Source organism: Piliocolobus tephrosceles, chromosome 3, assembly GCF_002776525.5.
Source record: "Piliocolobus tephrosceles isolate RC106 chromosome 3, ASM277652v3, whole genome shotgun sequence".
NCBI lineage: Eukaryota > Metazoa > Chordata > Mammalia > Primates > Cercopithecidae > Piliocolobus > Piliocolobus tephrosceles.
Genome location: NC_045436.1, coordinates 92,783,986 through 92,802,828, shown reverse-complemented (window position 1 = coordinate 92,802,828; position 18,843 = coordinate 92,783,986). Strand labels below are relative to the sequence as shown.

The 18,843-nt window shown below is 37.0% G+C and overlaps 1 protein-coding gene across 20 annotated transcripts in view; it reads right to left on the bottom strand.

Annotated features, from left to right (window-relative positions):
* The window catches only part of ANK2 (ankyrin 2), a 583,169-nt gene that overhangs the window by 470,046 nt on the left and 94,280 nt on the right, over positions 1-18,843 (bottom strand). The window lies entirely within an intron of this gene.

Genomic DNA, 18,843 nt, shown 5'->3' with positions numbered 1-18,843 from the left:
AAAAAAAAAAAAAAAAAAAATACAACATCAAGACTGAATTGTTAGGCCGGGCGCGGTGTCTCAAGCCTGTAATCCCAGCACTTTGGGAGGCCGAGACGGGTGGATCACGAGGTCAGGAGATCGAGACCATCCTGGCTAACCCGGTGAAACCCCATCTCTACTAAAAAATGCAAAAAACTAGCCGGGCGAGGTGGCAGGCTCCTGTAGTCCCAGCTACTCGGGAGGCTGAGGCAGGAGAATGGCGTAAAACCCGGGAGGCGGAGCTTGCAGTGAGCTGAGATCCGGCCACTGCACTCCAGCCTGGGCAACAGAGCGAGACTCCTTCTCAAAAAAAAAAAAAAAAAAAAAGACTGAATTGTTTACATTGATTATTACATCAAGCTTCTAGGACCTTCCTTTTCCTATTCAAATAAGCTCTATATGAAACCTTTGCTCAAAATAATTGACTTACCCCATCTTTGACTCTGTCACACAAGGCTGAGCAGTCTATGCTACTATCTCAAATATTTCCTAGCAGAACTACATTATTGAATGCACTGTCATATATTTAAATCAAATCACCTGTCTTTTACTTCTTTGTATCATTTTTCTACAGAGTATTGAGAACATTGCTGAAGGTAAAAGTTTTTCAACATTCAGCCTAGTTGGGCTGAATCAGATGAACAGGATTTCATTGTTGGTAAATATTCCTTGTCAATTATTTTGTTAAATGTGACCCACGTGGATAGTAAAAAATCCCAGTCACAGATTGAATGTGACACCGTGAGCCATATATAGGACCCTTGGGCTACATGAAGAGGCAGATTGAACAACCACGTAAGAAAATTACAGAAGTTAGTATGAAGATAACTAAAGTCAGCTCAATACAGATCTACTCAAAAAATGCTTTCTGTCCTAAAAACTCTCAAAGAAAGAGCCAGTCTAGCCTCTGTAAATCTGCAGTTAAAGGAAACCAAAGGTTCTAGAGACTGGTGTATGTGGGCACACCTAAGACGAGTTAGAGTAGCCCTACAATTTCAAGAATTACAATATTTGAATCAAAAGGAACTTTAGAAGTTATCCAGTTCTACTTCTTCATTTAACAATTCAGGAAACAGGTCCAAAGATGTTAGTCAGTTGTTCAAGGCCATAATGCTAAACAGCACTGGAGCTGGTTACCAGCATCAGAAACTTCTTTCAGACCAGAGTTTTATTCCATCTGGCACCTGTCAGATGTCAGTTCCCAGACAAATATATTCAAAGACAGATGAATTAAAGTCTAATTACTATAAATTCTAAGTAGTATCCATAGAAGACCATGCTATTTGACATTTGACAATGAAAAAGTAACAAACTTTTCTTAGCAGCCATGATAATAAACATTTAAAAAACAAGAAAAAGTAGTGGATAATGCAACAAAAATAGAAAGGTATTTTAAATTCTCCCTTTAAGTTCTGAAAAAAATCAGAAGTGCAGTGGCATGTGTCTATAGTCCCGGCTACATTGGAGGCTGAGGCTGGAGGACAGCTTGAACTCAGGAGTTTGAGGTTGTAGTGTGCTATGATTGCACCTGTGAATTGCCACTGCACTCCAGTCTGGGCAATATGGCAAGACCCCATCTCTTAAAAAAATAATTAGAGGAATGGTGCCTCACAATCCTCAAAATTATTTTTACTTTTAGAAATGTCAGATTAGGCCGGGCGCGGTGGCTCAAGCCTGTAATCCCAGCACTTTGGGAGGCCGAGACGGGCGGATCACGAGGTCAGGAGATCGAGACCATCCTGGCTAACACGGTGAAACCCCGTCTCTACTAAAAATACAAAAACTATCTGGGCGAGGTGGCGGGCGCCTGTAGTCTCAGCTACTCCGGAGGCTGAGGCAGGAGAATGGCCTGAACCCGGGAGGCGGAGCTTGCAGTGAGCTGAGATCCGGCCACTGCACTCCAGTCCGGGCGACAGAGCAAGACTCCGCCTCAAAAAAAAAAACAAAAACAAAAACAAACAAACAAACAAACAAAAAAAAACCCTAAAGAAACCTAATGCACCATCCCGGCTAACACAGTGAAACCCCATCTCTACTAAAAATACAAAAAAATGAGCCGGGCGTGGTGGTGGGCGCCTGTAGTCCCAGCTACTCGGGAGGCTGAGGCAGGAGAATGGCCTGGACCCAGGAGGCAGAGCTTGCAGTGAGCCGAGATCCCGACGCTGCACTCCAGCCTGGGTGACAGAGTGAGACTCCGTCTCAAAAAAAAAAAAAAAAAAAAAAAAAAGAAATCTAATGCAGAAAATATTTCTCATACGAAAATAATACACAGAATCAGCCGGGTGCATTGGCTCATGCCTGTAATCCCAGCACTTTGGGAGGCCAAGGCAGGAGAATTGCCCGAGCTCAGGACTTCAAGACCAGCCTGGGCAACATGGCAAAACCCTGTCTCTACAAAAAATACAAAAATTAGCAGGGCATGGCACATGCCTGTAGTCCCAGCTACTTGGAAGGCTGAGATGAGAGGATTGTTTGAGCCAACATCGCACCACTGCACTCCAGCCTGGGCAATAGACCGAAACCCTGTCTCAAAAAAATAAAATAAAATAAAATAAAAAGAAAGAAAAAAGACATAAAATTATTCATTTGGACTAATCACCATTAAAAACACTCTAATAACACGATGTGTTTAAATAAATAAAATTCCTTGAATATTTTATCAGAGATCCATGAGCTATACAACAGCTTTTATTTAGGTTTAACTTCAAATATAAAATTCAACTATTTTCTATTTGGCATTCAAAACAATAAAAGTGGGAGGTGAGGCACAAGAGGGCATCTTTGATCTTCAAGTACATGTGTGCGCAATACAGTATAGTGAATATGAGAGTTCAACTAAAATAAGAATAGAACAGACCATCCTTGATGGCAGTATGAAAATACACACTATATAAGGAAAGTAAGCAAATAAATGGCTTATCTGTGCTGAACTGCACACTATTTATAACTAATATGGTAAATCCTGTGGAAATCCAAGATAATTTAAGATATTAATGTTCAATTTGTAAGTAAAAGTAAAATGTATGTTTTAACAATCAAAGATCCTTAAAGACTGTTGTACTTTGTTCAGATTTTTAAAACATAGAAATAAAATGCATTTTGTCCCTTTAGTGTTACATTCTACATCCTCTGGTATATGTATAATATTTTGGAAACGTTTATTATTTCTTAACTGATTGGTTTTTTGATAGGAAACACATTTTATTTGGCTATAGGAAGGCAGTATATATGGACATTTCCCACTCTAATGTCATGAGATCATGTCTCTCCCTAAAACCATCTCAGTAGTTGTTGCCAGCACACAATATGTTTTATAAACATTGGTTAAAAAGAAGAATGAGTTGAGTCTTCTCATTAAACATTACAAATGCAGATTGACTTTGTGTCTTATAAAGGATTAGTGGATATTACATGCCATATAAATCAGAGGCAATATAGAGTGGTGAAAAAGAGTCCTGGGCTTAGAGGCAAGAGACACGAGTTCTAGACCTAATTTTGCCACTAACTGGAGAGAGGAAGAACTTTTTCTCCTATAATACTTAAAATAATATCATTGGACCAAATGATCTGAAAAGGCCTTTCCCAGGAAACCTAAAATTCCATAATGTTATTATTCAACTCTAAGTATATAAATTATTATTCAACTCTAAATATAATAAATTATTATTCAACTCTAAATATAATAAATTATTAATAGCTGCAAGAAAGAAAAGCTATAGTTAGGCTGACAGATTCACTAATCAAAGTGATATTTATTCTTGCCTTAAGATGTTCCATTTTCATTAATGGCAGATATAATGCACTTAAAGTTCACTTTTGTATTTCTCAACTGGAACATTAGTTTGGCCACAGTTTGCTACATTTGCAAAACACTTAGTAAAATTAAAGCAAAGACATGACTATTTTATATGACAGGAGTTTGAATAAAATGCTGGTTTATGAATTTTCTACTTGTTAGTTTTTGTTTAGGAAAATAAATTTGGTATTATACTTATTTCATTTGTCTTAGGAAAAATAAGGATAATTTTGAAAGTTCTACGTATCTCACACTGTTAATACTTAGGCACATTAAAAATAAATATATATGAACATTAGTATATACATTAATTATATTAAATTGGCCTTCATAAAATAAACTAATTGTTTTATTTCCTTACCTGACATGTTGGACTTCAACCAACATTAATGACCATCAAAGAGCGAGTTTTGATAGAGTTTTTAATTTAAAATAATGCTTGTTTTTATAAACATTAAAAATAGTTAACATTTACAAATAAAAATAACTGTGATAAAGAGATAAAAGATGAGTAATGCTAATCGAAGTACAAATTATAAAATAATAAATTGCTTTAATGCTATACCCCGCTCCATATAACTGCTACAAGTCTTCACTATCACCTATAAATCCATCTAATACAAAAGATGCTATTGCCAATTTGTCAATATGGAGCTAAGACTGAAAGACAATATTAGTATGCATATTCCAGTATACTAGGAAATTTATTCTAAGCTGAGAAAAGTTCTGCTTTAGTCAGGCCTAAAAGGGTATTTGCATATGGAAAATGATAAATAAATCTTTATTAACTAAAAAGTGAAAGAAAATAGAAAATCCATAGAAAGCAGAAGTAATCAGGGGTCAATTAAAGCATAGCATATTACCACCCCTGATTAGCTATATATAAACTCAAATAATTATGCAGATATAATCATATGCAAACATGAATTCCATGTTCCAGAAGTAGCCAAATAGACAACAGCCAAGCAAACAAACAAGTGAGAATTTAGAAAAACAAACTGTCATGGAAAATCTTCAACACATTTTCAAAAACAGAAAGCAAATAGCATGAAAATTAAAGGATACAAAAAATCATTTGCAATCCAAAACTATTCATTCTGTTGATATGCCAAATAACATTCAAAACACTTAAGAAGACAGCAGATTGCATCATTAATATTACTGTCATGCTTTTTAGTTTTATTTGTTAGAGTGTGGCATCATTCTCCTCTCTGTTCTTCAAACAGGAAAAATAATATTCACTCAGACAATAAATGCAGCAGCCATGGTGAAAGCGATCATAGAAAACTAGTGTCCGGACTTGGATGTTTCCGCCACACCTCCCGGCTACTGTCAAATAGCTTACATTCAGAGTGAGGGTGGGTGCGACAAATCTGGGAAGGTGACTTGATCATCTGTTTTTTTTTCCACTAAATGAAAACTTGTTGATGTCACTTTCCCACTCAGGTTCTTTCAGATGCTTTTATAACCTGAATTATTTATGCAAGGATGGCAAATGCATCAAGCTATCTTCATTCCACCCTCCCTGAGCCTGGGCAGACTTCAACCATCACCTCGGGAGCACGCTAATCCACTGAGCTTGGCTGAGCTCAGAGCCCTTCTCAAGACTCTTCCAGGAAGCTGCCCCTAATCAATCAGATGGCCTGTATAATAAAACCTATTTACCTTTTGAATAGGTGACTACTCAGAAGAATGCTTTGACTAAAAGCATAAGCAAAGAACTGACAGGTAAAGCAGGGTCAGAGAAGAAAGATGTTGATAGTGCCAGTCCAAGCAAGGGAAGCAATGAGCAGGCCCCAAATCTCCAGCACTCCAATCCTGGTAGCCAGATAATCTTTTTTATACAGGTAGTGCTTTGAGGTACTAGGCTGATGCCATTGACATTCAAATTAATTATTTTTTCCCCTTCTTCTGTTCTCGTGCTTATATAAAAATCTTTTGGTTAACATTTTGTTCCCACATAGTTTTATTGACCCATAAAGTCAGAACACCAAATTAATTTGGCACAGCTATTCAAATTTTATGTGACAATACATTGAAAGTCCATATTATACATGACTTCCTGTGAGGTTACTTAATGTGAATTCACCTCTAAGAGACTGCTCTCTTCTTAGTGCACTGAAAAACTTAGTTTCTGAGCCTGCAAAGTAAGGATTCAGTGCTGAACCATGATAAATCCCCAAGATATGTATGTCATCTAATAATATATCTTAATATCCAAACAGTTGAGGTTTATTGTCAATGCTACTTCTTTCTCTTTAGACTTTCAACATGTAACACATGGAATAAAGGTCCCTCATGATCTGAGCTCCACATTTTTTTCTTTCCAATTTTACCTCCAATGTAGTCCTACAGTTTGTATCAGCCGCAGGAATTCCAATCATGGCAGTGTTGGTGGTAGAGGATAAGTATATTGCTTCAGGACATCAAATCTAAAGTTATAAAGCAAAATCTCAAATAGGAGAAAAAGCAACAACATTGGAAGTTGGGAGCATTAAAAGTCTGTAGAATTGACCAGGATGTAATACGAAAAGGAATGCATTTAGATCCAAGAGAGTTATCAATAAAGAGTCTGTGAGAAGCTCTTTTTCACTGTGGCGCTTGTCGCTTTAGCAGAAAGTTGGTAGCATAAAGTAGTTGTGTGGTTTCTGGACACCACAACTCAAACCTATCTTGTCCACAAACCCTGAGGTGTAACTATCTGGAATGACTTGTTGCTGTGGAATTTGCATGTTTCACACATCCCCCTGCCTTTGCATGTGCTTTTCCTCATTTCCAGAACATCCACTGGTCTTTATTCAAGCCATGCCTCTCTGCTCCCATAGCATTTATAGCACTGGAATTTAAGTTGTCCCTATATATTTTCTTTATGATTCTAAGTTCCTTAAAATCAGGGCCCTGTTTAAGACATCTTAATGCCACTGAAGTACCTATCACAGTACTTTATATATAATAAGGAGATATATAATTTGATCATTGAATTGCTTATTAAAATACATTGAATAGAAAATCCTGATGCTATTATACTGGTTGAATATATTCTCATAAATCCTCACCTATTCATTTATCTGACAAATGTGTATCAGAGTTTTGGGGTTTTGTTTGCTTTTTACTTTTTTAATGTGTCCGATCTTGTGCTAGGAATAGGAGCTATTAAAGTCACCCAATCCCAGCCATTAAGGAGAATGAGGTCTTGGTAGAAAGTTGACACTTTTACTCGCAGTAACATCGCTATCCAAACTGCTACCAAATGTACAGACCACAATTGTTTCATTGAAATACTTAAATATTTAATAGATTAAAGGCAGGAATTTTATTTATGCATTGATCGTTCAGGTTTTCACAGATCCGTTTCCTCTGCTTCATAACTGTAGTTTAGGTATAGAATTATGATGCACATTAAAGGTGATTTTGATTAATAACCCCACATTCTCCTATTTTCTATCACTGAGGCTCACAGTCCTGCTCAGTTATTAAGATGCTTTAGCATAGTGCATTTAGTGCAGCAACTTTCAATAACTGAAAAGGGCAGATTTTTGTCACTTATATCCATAAACTTATTAGGTTTAATATTAGCCCATTTCCTCATCAGAACCATGTCAGAACACAAAAATCCTACAGATTCACGTGACAGGTTTATTAATTCAGGAATTGTAACAATCAAAATTCAGAAGTAAATGGTGCTGTTTGAGCTATAAAACAAATATATTTTTACTAGGTAGTTTAACAATAACTTTTTATCTTAAACTCACACAACAGTTTTTCTCAATGCAGCATCTAAATATCAATAATATCTGACAATTAAAAACACTAAAGAGTTACGTAGGAATGGAAAAAGTTTTGCATATATTAATTTTTTATGTTCCATGTATAAAATTATGTGATAAAAGGCAAATGTTATAGTAAGTATATACTTGTATAATAATTATACTAAGCAAATTCATGTGCCCAGAAACAAAATTGCAAAGCCTCAATAGTGAAAGCAAACACAGGATTAAATCCCAAAATAAACTGAAGAAAAACTTTATTATTTATTTATTTATTTATTTATTTATTGAAAGAATCTTGCTCTGTTGCCCAGGCTGGAGTGCAGTGGCACAATCTCGACTCACTGCAGCTTCATCCTCCCAGGCTCAAGGGCTCCTCCCATCTCAGCCTTCTAAGTAGCTGGGACCACAGGTGTATGCTACCATGCCCGGCTAATTTTTTTTTATATGTTTTGTAGAGACGGGGATTCACCCCCTTGCCAAGGCTGGTGTTGAACTCCTGGACTCAAGCGATCCACCCAACTCGGCCTCCCAAAATGTTGGGACTATAGGGATGAGCCACTGTGCCTGCCCAAATGAAAAAATAATTCATACTATCTTGCTACCAGTCTTTGAAGTTTAAAATAGACCCCATTTTATACTTTTCTTTGAAATTTATCCTTTAAAAACATCTATTTAAAGTCTTATTTTTCTGTTGGGCCTCATGTTCTTGGTAAAGTGGTCTTTAGATCAAGTTTGACATACACAAATACCATTTCTCTGTCTACCCCAGTACATTTGCTGAGCTCCCATCATGAACGTTGAGTCCCTGAGGATCTTGACGTTAAAGAAGATTCCTGCTCTAAAAAACATGTAAGTTGTATAAAGAACAATAACAACTAGGAAAGGCATGATAATCTAATTTCTGTAACTCAATTCAATGCAGTAGAACTCACAGCCTTATTATCCAGGGAAAATCAGAACATACAGGCCCTAAATTTGGTCATAAACTTTAGTCTAGATGTATTTTCCAGTAACTATTCAGGAGAAAGCGGCAGTCATGGGACTCAGCCCCAGAAGCAGCCGTCACTTGCCATTATATCAGCCTCTGCTGCATTAAGCTTTCCAAAAATAGAATTCACATCTTCAAATTCACCTATTCCTTCAGGTATCCCCAACAGACTTTTTCCCTCAACAGACAAACATTATGTTCTTAGCTTTGACAATCATTTCAACTGTGATACAGGAATTTGATTCTAAAAAATCAGAGGTAGGATTGGCTCTTTCCAGCCCCTTCTAGCTCTAAATTTTAGGAAACGGTGAGTGCTTCTTCTTCCCAATGTGAAGCCACATGGGCTGGGTCCTTTTGTTTTCCTCAGATCACAGAAAGAAAAGAAGGGAAAAATCAGATTTTAGTTTTTTTTTTTTTTGTTTTTTTTTTTGAGATGGAGTCTTGCTCTGTCACCTAGGCTGGAGTGCAGTGGCGCCATCTCGGCTCACTGCAACCTCTGCCTCCAGGTTCGAGTGATTCTTCCACCTCAGCCTCCCAGGTAGCTGGGATTACCGGCAAGTGCCACCACACCTGGCTAATTTTTTAATATTTTTAGTAGAGACGGGGTTTCATCATGTTGGCCAGGCTGGTCTCCAACTCCTGGCCTCAAGTGATCCCCCCGCCTCGGCCTCCCAAAGTGCTAGGATTACAGGCGTGAGCCACGATGCCCAGCCAGATTTTAGTTCCCTTTGATACCATATGCACACGTAATTTTATCCTACATCAATTTTGTAAATGACTGATATAATAACAGTAACACAAATGGGTTTTTCATCATTATCTTTATATAAAACAATTATAGATGTATTCAGATACATAAGTTACAGTTTGATTACATGATGAAAAGCATGAGTTTTGGAGTCAGACAGGTGGATTTGAAGTCTACTTGAACCACCACTGATGTGACCCAAACAAGTTACAGAAGCCCCAGTTTCCACTTTCACAAAAGGAGGATAATAAAAATCTACCTAAAAAGAAACCCGAAAATAATCTATCTCAAAGTGTGATGTGCCTGAGTTCCTTAGTAGAAAGTAAGAACTATAGATGTTACTACTACTCAACAAAATATTCCCATCAAAAAAAAAGACAGGATAAATATCCATGAAAGTTCTCTAATATTAAAAATATATATATAGAAAAAATATTTCAAAGATGCTGTATTTACCTAAATTCCATGTCAAATTGACTCATTTTTATAAGTTTTGGATCTCCTCCAAACTCTAGTCCATGCACTATGTTATAACCTCTCTATGATTTCCAAATAGGGCTCTCAAGTTACTGAACAAAAATAAGTATATCTAACAAGATATACTTTATGATGCATATCTAATAAGTTTATAGATGAGGCAATCCGTAAACTTGTACAAATGAGGGAAATAGAGGCTATAAAGAGATATTTTAACCATCCTGAGAATTCAAGGTATTAAACTCATATACAGATTCCAAAACTTAACTGAGCAAAATTCAAGAACATATAGTTTCAAAATGTATTATTCAAAAATTAATGCTGATCAGAAGCACAGTATTAAGAAAGTTTAGAATAAGTAAAAGTACAAAGTAAACTCAATTGTTTTAACATTAAAATACACTGTGTACAGGGGGTTGAGGTGGTAGGATTGCTTGAGCCCAGGAGTTCAAGGCAAGCCTAGGTAACACAGAGAGACTGATTATATTGACTTTACATATTCAACAGGAAAAGTAATTAAACTAGTCAAAATCCTTTACAATAAGCTTCATTTTGCCATAAAACTCTACATTACAGAAAGGGAATTAAGTACTCATTACTGGTCATTGACATACATTTTAATATTCAAGTAATATTTAGTATAGCACTATGCTATTATCAAATAATTTGGATGGTTAGAAAGGGACTGATCCTAGCAACAATACATATGAAAAACTTTGTACTCTACCACCTGAGCTAACATGAGTTCTTTATTGTTACATAGGCATCCTGAGCCTATATAGTGTACCTTGTTGCAATCATCTACATATTATAACATAAAATTATAAATTTGGAAAAAAATTTAGAGATTTCAGGGGATTTTCAGTCTAGTGCTTCCCCCACCCCACCCCACCCCACCAGCATTCATTACATCATGTTTTCCTAGATGTAGTCATTTCTAGAACCTGAAAATTATTTTTTAATATTTATTTATTTTAAAGACATGGTCTCACTATGTTGCCCAGGCTGGACTTGAACTCCTGGGCTCTGGCTATCCTCCCACCTCAGCCTCCCAAGTAGCTGGGACTAGAACTTAAAAATTATTTAATTTACAAACACATATCTCTACTTCTCTCTGGTCACATGGCTGACTTCTTCCTAAAAATATCAGAATAAATTAGGCTGCTCACAAATTTGGTCTTCTAGAAACCATAGTGTGGGCTATCCTCTATCCAGCTCTCATAATTGTGGGATATACTTCATGTTACTTTTCTAGGGATACATATTTTTACTTTGGGATTCCCCCCACTTAAAAGATAAGAAAATGAGAGGGATAGGAAAATCATAATATATACTGCCCCTTACCCCACTTAGAAAATGGCAACTAGATTTTCTTAAATTCAATATTACACGAGTGAAATTTTGCTTGGGAACTTTGAAGTAGGCATAAATGGCTTCCAAAGTAATATGTTTTATCAGGGTATCAGGGTTTGGTCATCTTTTCATAGAAAATAAATGTTCGGAAATAATTGGCCCACATACCCGGTTCCTCCTTTTTTCCAATTGTTGTCACTTAAAAAATATTCATCAGAAAGGGGAAAACTTGTTTTGAACTGCACTTGCTGTCCCTAAAGTGCCACATCAGCTTCTTAACAACAAAGAAGACATAATTATGAGCACAAGAATCAATTAAATAGATGTATTTTTAGCTAACTCACTTTAAAAACTTAAACTATTTTTCTAGCTAACTCAAATAATTCTCTAAATATCTTATGTACATAGCTTTTTTTCTTTTTTTATCTGAATGACCTGACAAAATATATTATACAGAGAAACTTTAGCTTCTCCCTAGTGTCAATGACAACATAATAAGGGAAAACATAGCAACAGAGTTTGTTTAAAAATATATTGATAATGGCACCCAAGTGTGGGCATGCACCCATAGTCCCAGCTATTCAACAGGCTGAAGTGGAAGGATCTCTTAAGCCCAGGAGTTCAAGTACAGCTTGGGCAACGTAGTGAGATATATCATCTCTTCAAAAAAAAAAAGCGCACTCCTGGCCAACATGGTGAAACCTTGTCCCTACTAAAAATATAAAAATTAGCCAGGTATGGTGGCTTATGCCTGTAATCCCAGCTACTTGGGAGACTGAGGCAGGAGAATTGCTTGAACCCGGGTGTCGGAGGCTGCAGTGAGCCGAGATCATGCCATTGCACTCCAGCCTGGCGACAGAGCAAGACTCCATCTAAAAACAAACAAACAAACAAACAAAAAAAGCAAATGGCAAATAATAAACAAAAGTCTTCAAATTATAAACCAAATGACTTGAGCTTCTGCCAATTATGATAAATTATTTTGGGAGCACAAATGGGTATTAAAAACTTTTTAAAAGAAGGCTAAATATAGAATCCTCTTTCAACATTTTTTAAAACATTGCCTCTAAAATCTCTTAATAGTTGTCTTCCAAATATTATCCTCTTTCCAAGGTAAAAAAGACAAAAGATAATTAGTTCCTCTGGAAGTCTCTATGTTTGCCTGATTGTACTGAGCAGAAATATGCATATTTGCAGATCTGCCAAGTGCAACCCATTTTGCTGGAGAATTCCCAGTGCATTGAATCTCTGCCAAAAAAATAAGCTGGGTGTTGAAAGTTCCTTTTTATCTGTCTGCAGAATTTCACTTTCTCCCTCTGCTGGCTGCCACAGACCCCCTTTACAGATATTAGGTTTAGATGTGCAATGAAACACACATTTGTTCTCTTTAAGTTTTATGATAATGAATACTTCAGTACCCCTTTCTTATAAGTATTTCTCTTTAGAGCAGCTCTCAGTAACTGGAGTTCACCATTCCCTGTACAACTGAATAAAACTTTTCTGTGATAGGTCCTTCCTATAAGATTTGCAACTCTTACCATTATTTAAAGAACTCAGAAGCACTTCTAAAAACTGTAAGCATTTTGCAATGTTTTCTTTGCACCACTGAACAGCCCCAGCTGAGGAAAGCAAAATGAAGAGGGCCAGATTCATGCTGCGGAGGGCATGATCTTTTCTGTGAGATCAGTATTTTCAGATTTAGTTCACTGATTAGGCTAAGCTCCTATTTCTTTATATGTTTTGCCTCTAAGCATGTAATTACAACACAGACATTGGAGATCACTGTGATTCATATAAGTTTGCGGAAATTTATGCTTATTCTATTATTTATTTGTTTGCAAAATTTTAAACACTAAAGAATACGGTTGATAATAATTAACACAAATTTTACTGTTGTACCCTTAATTAATTCTATGACCACCATAGTAACTATAATAAAGAATTACTAGCATTTCTAGAATTACAATTAATGTGTATGAATTAAATGGAGAAATTGTGGGAAAGGAAGAAAAAAAATCTTTGCTTTGAAAAAAGTAAAGAATGAATGAGCTCATTAGAACTTTGTTCACTTTTATCAGATACCAATACCTTCTACACAGTCTCTGCTATACGTAGACTAACTACAAAATAAGGAATTGGTTCCAGGTAGGGTACAGAAACACTCATCACAGAGTGAATACTTTTTCCCCAAAATTCAGTTCTTTTCTTTCAAAAAAATCCGTGCTACTTTGGTTTATTGAGTTTTCATTTTCATCTTTTTTCATATAAGAACCAAAAAGAGTTTTAATGTAGATTATAAACTATTTTAACCCAAACAAAACATAACAAAACAAAAAAAAAAACAGTAGGAAGCAAAAGAGAATTATTTTCTCTGGTCACAAGAACTCCATACAAAATACAGAAATCTCCCATTTGATTTGATGGTTAGAAACACTTAATAGACGGATTAAGATGAACAAACTTAACTCCATCATTACTCCCATTTATATATATTCTTCAGGAAAAGGAATTCCAGAAAATACCAAGCTTCAGTTATCTAAATTTAAGCAAATTATGTTACAATTATTGACCAGAACAAAGGGTGACTATTCCATCACTTCAGGAAATGGCTCAAAGATTACACCTAGTTTACACAAGTAGATGGGAAATTAACACCACTGAAGTATACAAAAGATTTTTGGCATCATATGCAAACAGAAATATACACTCATCAATAATCATGTTAATGCAAGGTATTCTATTCCCCAGTATCTAAAAAGTTTAGTCTTCACTATTTTCTTCCAGTCGTTCCAGTGGTCCTCCTAGGCCTTGAAAACAACTTTTAAAAACGTGAGACAAAATTTTATATCTGGTCCATATGATTTCATACTTAACCCTTTTAATTATTCTCATTTCCTTTTGTGATTTGCTTCTATATAACTAGAACAAGATTTCATGTGCCAGTAGGTACAGGTTTTAACGTGTGGTTCAGGGATATACAACAGAATAGAAGATGGCAGGGACACTGGCCAGACTGAGTTGCTTCACCTTCAGCAGGAAATGAGTTTCAGAATGAAAGGGCCCCCCATCCCGAATCAATGGGCCAGACTTCCAAAGCCAGGAAAACCATGGGGAGTCCTCAGCCAGCCAGAGATCTTCCTATCTGACCTCAGTATTAACAGCTTTTGGTGGCATAAGTCCCAAGAGGCCTAAGCCCTGCAGAGGCAGTCCTCTAATCATTACAGTATTTAGAGGGAAGGTTGTGAGGAAATGACTAAAAAGCAGGTTCTAACGATATAAACCTTCATTGGACTCTCAAAGCCACTTTTTTCTCAGTGAGCCATTGTAGGTATTTGACTTGAGTAGCACTCTCTGATTTTGAAGACCAGCTCTTTTCTTGCTATGTCTCTCCCAGTCTCAACTACGTCTCATCCTAGCTGTCTGTTTGTTCAGTCTGACTTCACCAGCCTATTTTGGTCTTAAAATAAAATGATCTGGATCTGAATTTTGGCTCTGCCACATTTGCTGGTGATTCACAGTATGAGTTTGACAAGTTACTTAACCTGTATGAGCCTCCATTTCATCAAATATAAAACCAACTTACAATACCCACCTAACTGCATTGCTAACTATTAACAATAACTCAAGTTAAACTGCCCTCTTTAACTGTCTTTATAACTCTGTCAGCAAGTTCTTCATACTCCAGTTTAACCCTCTTTAACCATTTCTTATTTTGGCTTTTCTACCTTATCAATACTCCGCTTTCCAACATAAAAAGTGTGGTTTTCTCGAAAACTTCTATCCCATCTTTATGGATGTTTTCAGCCCTAGGCAAAGTCATACCTTAATGGAAAAGCAACATCCTGGTAACTCATATTACATGCTTTCATGGCTGCTCAAGATCAAGGCAGTTAATCCTCCCTGCCACAGTCATATATCTATCCTTTGAGGATAATAAAGAACAGTTCTACTCATGAGCTTAGTGAAGGGCTCCACATTTACGAACTTTGGTAATCCTGATCAGCAAAATTAATTAAAAGGAGGGCTTGACTTTTCAAATCCCAGATTTGCAATATATTCAGCAGTGGTTTTTGCTGAGCTTTCTTAATAAAATTAGTATCTACTATCACTAAAATTATCAATGTAAGATAAGAATTTATACTTTAGGTTAAATAGATACTAACCTGCCTATTTTAATTGTAAAGAAAAAAACCATCCTCAAACCACAGTTAATTTATCTTAAGAATTTCATGTTTCACTGAAATTCGATACAGTTGTGATCACCTAGAATTGTACTTTTCAAACAATGTTCAATGGAGGCACCAGATTCAATGAGGATGTCTCCGGGGAGCTTCCTGAAAGTGGGATGAGGAGGATGGGAAAGAAGAGGGATAAGTGGGTGGGTTCCATATCCCCCATGCCCACTGCAGTCACAATAGTTCTCTTTGTTAATGCCAGGTTTTATTTTTCAAAACGGTTTTGCAACTAAAAAAAAAAAAAAAAAATGTAAGTACCTGAACTAAAAGATCCCTTCAGTCTTATAAAAAGCTCTATGCCCTCAAGTAAACTCTCCTAAAAGTCACATGGGAAGCAGAAATTTAGAGTTTCTAGTTAAATGGACATATTAACCTTCTTATAATTCAAAGTCAGCAAACTGAAGTCTTTCATCTTCTGGGCCTGTTTAACACTTTCAGTCTAACTCTACTGTCCAAAGAATGTGTAGCAGAGCAGAAAGAATGTGCCTACCTAAGGACACCTGGGTAAGGACAGCAGCCTCTCTTCAGTCATGGCAAAAAGGACATATATTTTGGAGTGCTAAAGTAATCCTTTCTTCAAGGTCAAAAAGGTCTTTTTGTTTTTCTGGTTTTTTTTTTTTTGAGACGGAGTCGTGCTCTGTTGTCCAGGCTGGAGTGCAGTGGCCGGATCTAGGCTCACTGCAAGCGCTGCCTCCCGGGTTTATGCCATTCTCCTGCCTCAGCCTCCCGAGTAGCTGGGACTACAGGCGCCCACCACCTCGCCCGGTGTTTTTGTATTTTTTGGTAGAGACGGGATTTCACCGTGTTAGCCGGGATGGTCTCGATCTCCTGACCCCGTGATCCGCCCGTCTCGGCCTCCCAAAGTGCTGGGATTACAGCTTGAGTCACCGTGCCCGGCCAAGTTTTTTTTTTTAATACTTTAAGTTCTAGGGTACATGTGCACAATGTGCAGGTTTGCTGGCACATGTATACATACGTAAAAAGTGTTCTTAAATTTTGCCATGAAAATGCTGTCATTAGGACACAAACCAAAACTGAGGACCTAAGAAAAGGAGTCAAATCTTTCTTATACCTTCCCTCAAAACAGATTATCCCTGATTTCTGATTTTTAGAGAGCAATATTCATGTACTTGATACTCATAAATTTAAGGAGTTTGATGATACTACAGATTCCCAGTCATCAGTACTTGCCTAATCTAATATTGACCTCTCTGTCTCTCATTCTCCACAAACAATACTTCAATCCTTGCCCTTTTCCTCAAATCCTCACTAACGACTCTGGCCACATCTTCTACACAGAGAAACTTTTTCTTGACACCCCCCTTCAATTTTCCCTACCAAATCTACAAACCTATCTGTATCTGTATGTATCCTACAGAGACCGCCTTAGCTGTGTTGATGTGCATGTTGTCCTTCCCACTGGCTATAGGTAATTCCCCTTCCTAGACCACCTCCTCCATCACTTCCTTCCTTTTCAGAAACCCATACCTCCAATCTCTCTCTTTTTGCACTGTTCCCATTAAAATGTAAACATTTTCAAGACTCTCTCATCCCAACTTCCCTATCCAGATGCTGGATTCTCCACACTTTTATTTCCTGACAAAATGTTCAAAAAGCTATCTTTTTTGCTAACTGCATCCCCTTATCTCTTATTTATTCCTTAAACCACTCCGGTCTGGTTTCTGCCCCTGCTTCTCTACCAAAACTTCCCTTGCCAAAGTTACTCAGGACATTTATATGTAAAACTCCTGTTGGTTTGTTGATGCATTTATCTTCTTTGATCTGTCAGCAACATTTGGCACTCACTACAAATCAATATTCTTCCCTTCTTTGTCAAGAAGTGGAATTGGTTCTTTTTCACACTATAATCACAGATCTTTCCTCTGAGCTTCTAAGATTCATCTATCCAACTTCTGACTTAGCTCTTATACCTAGAAGTCTCAAATGACGCAAAATGTATTGGAATATACTCATATAATAATATTAATTATATAATAAAGCAGAGTAATATCCACCCTTCTAAAAATAGCCCAAGCTGGCCAGACACAGTGACTCATGCCTATAATCCCAGCACTGTGGGAGGCTGAGGTGGGCAGATCACTTGAGCTCAGAAGCTCACAACCAGCCTGGGCAACATAGTGAGAACCCATCTCTATAAAAAAAATTAAAAATTAGTCGGGCATGGTGGTGCATGTCTGTAGTTCCAGCTACTCAGCAGGCTGGCGTGGGGGGATCACTTGAGCCCGGAAGGTGGAGGCTGCAGTGAGCCATAATTGTACTACTGCACTCCAGCCTGGGTGACAGAGGGAGACCCTGTCTCAAAAAACAAAACAAAAACAAAAAGAAAATAGCCCAAGCTGATTAATGTTATCTCATTATCAACATTAACAAAATTGTCTAATTCTCCTTTAGCACTCAAAAGAATAGCCACAAAGTATAGAAAATGTATGTTAAATAATTATCATTCGAAGAGGACACATTTTTAAGTTATTCCCCCCTCTTTTTATCTTATCTTCAATAGTACATGACTTGAATTTTGTAAGGTCTTGAGGAAATTTCTAAGCAAAATGAGAAATGCGTTAAAAATTACAATTTTATTAAAAAGCTAAGTTGATTTCTCCTCTTTTGGCATTCTCGCATATCTTCTGTTCTTGGATTAAATTATTAATCTAGTACAAAGGCACCATATATGATTTATTGCACCTGAAACATCATGGATATTTGCATGATTGTCAATGTTAATGATGTCATACAACTCATCTAATAGTTCACCCTGTAATCGTTTCCTCTGTAACCAAACGAGATGATTTTCGCAATATTTCATAGATCCCTTCTAGAAAAGAAACAGATTCTTCTAGATGAGATTCATGACTTAAAAATACAAGCAGATTTCCCCAAATCGTGTGTGCGATATAAATAGACTATTAATTTTTACGTTCTATCATTTAGGTCTAATATTTCTTCTTCCCTCCTTCCCCTTTATTTAAATGTAGAATCTGGAGAATTCTCCATATGGATGCAATCTGTTTGCATTATTTAGTATCAATTTACTTTATTGACAACCTTATAGCAATCAATTTTATAATTATGAAGATAATGTTCAGATCACAGAAAAGAAGTTCATAAGTTCTTAGAAAAAATAGATGACTTTAGCCGGGTGCGGTGGCTCAAGCCTGTAATCCCAGCACTTTGGGAGGCTGAGACAGGCGGATCACAAGGTCAAGAGATTGAGACCATCCTGGCTAACAGGGTGAAACCCCGTCTCTACTAAAAATACAAAAAACTAGCCAGGCGAGGTGGCGGGCGTCTGTAGTCCCAGCTACTCAGGAGGCTGAGGCAGGAGAATGGCTTAAACCCGGGAGGCGGAGCTTGCAGTGAGCTGAGATCTGGCCACTGCACTCCAGCCCAGGCGACAGAGCAAGACTCCGTCTCAAAAAAAAAAAAAAAAAAAAAAA